This window comes from Schistocerca serialis, chromosome 11 (genome assembly GCF_023864345.2).
Source record: "Schistocerca serialis cubense isolate TAMUIC-IGC-003099 chromosome 11, iqSchSeri2.2, whole genome shotgun sequence".
In the NCBI taxonomy this organism is placed as follows: domain Eukaryota; kingdom Metazoa; phylum Arthropoda; class Insecta; order Orthoptera; family Acrididae; genus Schistocerca; species Schistocerca serialis.
Window position 1 is genome coordinate 39,906,637 of NC_064648.1, and position 6,000 is coordinate 39,912,636.

Genomic DNA, 6,000 nt, shown 5'->3' on the forward strand with positions numbered 1-6,000 from the left:
ATAAATATGTTATCGTGAGAATAGCAAGCTGAAGTTTCAGTGTTGACAGACTGTCCGTGTAAAGTAACAAGGTAGATTGCTCTTTCTTCAGTAAAATACATGTAACTGAAGTGAATTACGGAAAAACTGTCTGCACGTGTTTCTTTCTTGTATATATTCCCTCAGAAGATCACTTTTCAGATGATGTTTTGTTTCCTCTCAACTCACACTTTCACGTCCCTCGTGTGCTCGCATTTTTTGTTCCAGCTGTCCTGCCTCAGGCAGATAATCAGGTACCTGCATTCAACTCCTGGCCAGTTCACAATTGTGATCTTCCATTACTGTTTCAAATAAAACTAACAATGGAAAGTCAATAGTACTATGAAAAGGATTGATTGATACTTTTCATAAAGATACGTTCTGTTGTATATAAGTTTTTGGCCAGTGACCTTTTCACAAATGAGAAATGCACACACATTCACACAAGGTAGAGCACCTCATACATACAACTGCTACCTCCAGCCATACTGCAACAGAAACGTGCTGAACAGAAGCAATAATCCAGAGCAGGGCGGGGAAAGGGGAGGGACAGCGGAGTACGGGTGAGGAAACAGGAATCGGTCCTTCTGGTGGAGTATGCAGGAACTAGAGGGGGCAGGATAGGGCTGACAGGTGCAGCATTTGGAGGCTGTGGGGGGCGGAGAAGGTGGGAAGCAGAAAGGAGAGAAGCAGAGAAGAAAAAAAGACCAGCGGATGCAACGGCTGAGAACAGCACGTAGTGTCGGTGAGGTGAGGCGAATTGTGGGGTGACAGGATGGAGGGCAGGCTGGAAACAGTCGGGTGGAAGATGTGCGGTCTGTAGGTTAGCTCAAGTTGAGGACGGGACGATTTCGGGAGCGGAGAATTTGTTGCGAGGATGAGTTCCATTTGTGCAGTTTAGAAAAGCTGGTGGTGAAGGGGATGATCCAGAAGGTGTGGGTTGTGAATCGGTACGTTATGTAAGCTGCACGTTGTTCCATGAGGCGGTCCACTTTGTTCTTGGCCACTGTTTTGTAATGGCCATTCATCCTCACTGACAGCTGGTTGATAGTCATATCAATATAAAAATACGAACAATTGCTGCAGCAGAGATGGTATATAACACAGCTGCTTTCAAAGGAGGCCCGGTGTGTTCGACGGGGTAGGATAAGCCTGCGACAGGACTGGAATAGAGAGTGCTGGGCGAGTGGATTGGGCAGGTCTTGCAAACGGATCTTCCACAGGGATGTGACCACAATGGCACGGGGTTGTTATTGGGAGTGGCATAGGGATGCACTAGGATACACAATTTGCCTCGATAAAACTGATTACTTCACCATGTTAAGGACTCAGCTGCTTGACAAATGTGTGAGTATGACGACTGTAGCATCCGTAAAAGATTATTTCGTAACAGTTTACTGTAAGGATATCCCCTAGCAAGATGCAGATTCTAAATTGAATTACATGCTGAATCAATACTCACAGGAAAACACTTTACCTACCTCATTAATGAAAGGTACCCATCTTGTACAAAGAATCTGTTAGCCTTGTTTCCTAACAGTTTAATAGTAATTAAAAATCAAGTTCACTACAACAATTTAGAGTTCCCACGTCTTGTGTGAACATACCAGCTGAAGACACACGAAGATGGAAATTATTCTACGCAGTTTCACATATCTTCACGAGACTTTCAAATATTATAAACTGTTTTCTGCACGAGGTCCAATATTTTAATTTTGAAAAGCCTAGATTTCAACTCACCAAACAGAGGAAATATTGAGTCGCACGTACAGGCACAACAGAAAGACTGCTAGACATGCGAGTGCTTTTGGCCAAAAGGCCAGACACAGTGCTAATTTGAGAGAGAGAGTTGTGGTTGCACGAATGTGTGTGTGTGTGTGTGTGTGTGTGTGTGAGAGAGATTAGAAGAAGGCCCTTTGGCCGAAAACTCACACGTATAGCAGAATTTTTGTTGTGCCTGTCTGGGACTCAACAGCTCATCTATATGGTGTCAATCTATCCTTTTCTTAATATAACTGTTATTCCATCCTAGATTATCTGCTGTTCAATTTCAATTTTGAGAGTGTTTTCCACTGCGATGCATTTTTGCTAGCCAGAAAAAATCCTTGTGATGTTCAGTGTAGAACTACACATTAGGAACTAAGTACAGTATAATGGTGAGACAGTACTGACAGTTATCAACACTAGTTCACAACTCAGGCAGCCACAGGTACTGAGAGCGACATTATAAAACAGACAAATATTTGTGATGGGTGAGAGCTGGGACCATGCTTTGTGTACTTTTACTGAGAAGCAATGCAGCACCATTTGTAAGGTGTATATCACTACATAACATTGATAGGATGGCCATTACATTAACAAGTACTTATTAATCACCATAAGTGATGAGCTATCAATGGTACCCCTTCATATTTCCAATGGGCAATTTTAATTATGTAAAATGGGCAAGGTAATCAATAAGAAACAAATTCTGCAAGGATATACTTTTACCGACTCAGTAAAATTCTTATAACTTTTTACAGACATCTGAATAAAACAAATGTTGGAATAAGTTGTAAGTGGCCTACTGTCAGATATTTGTAGTTCAAAATAGTCACTCAGCTGGCTTTGCTTACTAAATGAAATATTAAACTCTGAACACTCCAAGAAAACAAAAACATTTTTCCCACTGCATCCAAAATTTAAATCTTTCTCAAAAGCTTTGAAACAACTAACACAGTTCGTATGATTAATGTTTCAGGGAGCCAATTACTTTAGTTGATGAAACACAGATGACAGTGTGGTCGAAACATACGAGGTTGAGTGAAATGAAAACCTTAAGCATATTTTAAAATATTATTTATTGTGCAGAAGTGGTACAAAGCTGTATCAATTTTCAACATTATCTCCTCCTGCTCAATGCAAGTCCTCCAGCGCTTACAAAGTGCATAAATTCCTTTAGAAAAAAAGTCTTTTGGTAGTCTGCGCATCCACTCGTGCACTGCTTGGTATACCTCTTCATCAGAAAGGAACTTCTTTCCTCCCATTGCATCTTTGAGTGGTCCAAACATATGGGAATCACTTGGGGCAAGGTCTGGTGAGTATGGTGGATGAGAAAGACATTCAAAATGCCAGTCTGTGATTGTTGCAACTGTCGTACGGGCAGTGTGGGGCATTGCATTGTCATGTTGCAGAAGGGCAGCTGACAGCAATCCACGTCGCTTTGATTTGATTGCAGCTGCAGATGATTTTTTAGGAGATCTGTGTATGATGCACTGGTGACAGTGGTCCCTCTAGGCATATAATACTCCAAAATGACACCTTTTTCGTCCCAAAAGAGATTCAGCATAACCTTCCCTGCTGATGGTTCTGTTTGAAACTTCTTTGGTTTTGGTGATGGGGAATGGCGCCATTTCTTGCTCGCTCTCTTCGTTTCCAGTTGGTTGAAGTAAACCCAGGTTTCGTCCCCAGTAACGATTCTTGCAAGGAAGCCATCACCTTCTCGTTCAAAGCGCCGAAGAAGTTCTTCACAAGCATCAACACATCGTTCTCTCATTTCAGGAGTCAGCTGCCGTTGCACCCATCTCGCAGACACTTTGTGAAACTGGAGCACATCATGCACAATTTGGTGTGCTGACCTATGACTAATCTGTAAACATGCTACAATGTCATTCAGTGTCACTAGGCAGTTTTCCTTCACTATGGCTTCAACTGCTGCAATGTTCTGTGGAGTCACAACTCATTGTGCCTAATCTGGACGAGGAGCATCTTCCACTGAAGTCGCACCATTTGCGAACTTCCTACTCCATTCATAGACTTGCTGCTGTGATAAACAATCGCCATACTGAACCTTCATTCGTCCGTGAATTTCAATACGTTTCACACCTTCACTATGCAAAAACCGAATAACAGAACGCTGTTCTTCCCTCGTGCAAGTCGCAAGTGGGGCAGCCATCTTTATACTGATGCTGCGACTGTGTGTGTGCATCTGCACTATGCTGCCACCTACAGGCCATTCTGCACGCTGTTTGTAGCACACTTACCAGGATAACGGCGCAAAATTTCGATTTGTTATTACAAATTTAAGGTTTTCATTTGACTCGCCCTTGTATTAGAACACTCATTGCTAAAATTATCTAAAACTGAAAAACAGTATTTGTTTAGTAAAGATCACACAAAACAACAAAGTACCAGGTAAACACAAAAAAGAATGTGCTGTGTTCATTAAATTACACCCTACGTTGAGTGTCAAAATATAATAAATTAGGACAGGGATATGACAGCATATGTAAACCAAAAATTTAGTAAACTGGGAATAGGATCTGCAAATACCATTGATTAAAACATGAGAGATTAACATTCTTTCATTTGCACTGAAACACGTACGCTACACGCTCTAAGCTCTCACAAGGATCAGAGTAGATACATAAAGTTTTAGTTCCATATATATATACATATATAGTGAGGACCTCACAGATGTAGACTACTGCAGAGAACAAATACATAGATGATTTATTTTGGACTGTCACAACAGCCTCAATAAATCTGAAGGAGAACATTATTCAACATTCTGTATTTCAAATTACATTGAATAGTGCAGCTCGGGCAAATGTACTTCAGTTTAACAATATCACCTCTTCATTACAAAGAAAGTAACGGACAACAGCAATGTTAACAATTTAATAGTGCTAAGCTACTTCCAGTGTACATACTCAAACATGTAAAAAAATTTCCTGAGAATTCCAGGTGTGCTATGCTGCCTATAAAGTAATGGTAAGAGGCGAAGGTGTTTGTTTGTGTGTGGGGGGGGGGGGGGGGGGGGCAGATACTACAATAACAACTTTTTCTTTTTCTCAGCTGCACTACATACCAGCCATAAGCAGTAGTTTAACTAATTTTTATACAACACTAATTTATATAGCTTAATATTCATATAAGTAACACACTTTTAAATATTAGGTATTTTAAAATTTGCGATTTATAAAACTCAGTACAACTCAGAATGAGATTTTCACTCTTTGCGGAGTGTGCACTAAGGTGAAATTTCGTGGCAGATTAAAACTGTGTGCCGGACCGAGACTCGAACTCTGGACCTTTGCCTTTCGCAGGCAACTGCTCTACCAACTGAGCTATCCAAGAACGACTCACGCCCCGTCCCTACACCTTCAATTCTGCCAGTACCTCGTCTCCTACCTTCCAAACTTCACAGAAGCTCGTCTGCAAACCTTGCAGAACTAGCACTCCTGGAAGAAGGGGTAGCTCAGTTGGTAGAGCACTTGCCAGCATAAGGCAAAGGTCCCCGAGTTTGAGTCTCAGTCTGGCACACAGTTTTAATCTGGAAGTTTCAATAAAAATAAATTTCAATGCTACATTAAAATGCAGAATTCCTTGCGATTTTATACCATTCCTGAAATTCCCTGATTTTTTCCTAGTAAAATGTTATTCTACATCTACATAGATACTCCACAAGCCGCCATATGATCCATGGCGGAAGGTATCGTGTAGCATTACTTTTGATTTCCTTTCCTGTTCCACTTGGAAATAGGGCAACCACCACCTTGTGCTTCTTAGCAGTTCATGTAATTAAAAAATATTTAAAGTGAGTGCTTTTAAGTGTGAAATTTGTGGAAACAAATGCAATTATCGGAAGAATCTGAGGCAGCATATGTCCAAGAGCACATCCACAGCAGCTAAATGAAATCGTACTTCATGTAACAGATAACGGACCTTCATGTTCCTATCAGTGATACATATGCGACAAGAGTTTGCTTGGAAAAGAAGTTTAAAATGCCACCAACAAGACGTTTGTGGTGTAATGAAGCAGCGGAAGAGATTGAAGTGTATGATGTGCACATTTGAAGCTGAGTCAAAAAAGTGTCGGATTGAACATTTCCAAGCCACTCGTCAAGTATGTGTGAAACCTGGAGTGGAAAGAGGAAATTGAACATATTACACAATCCAGATTTGTCAAACACCGTGGCATTAAGTTTATTGATGATTTCT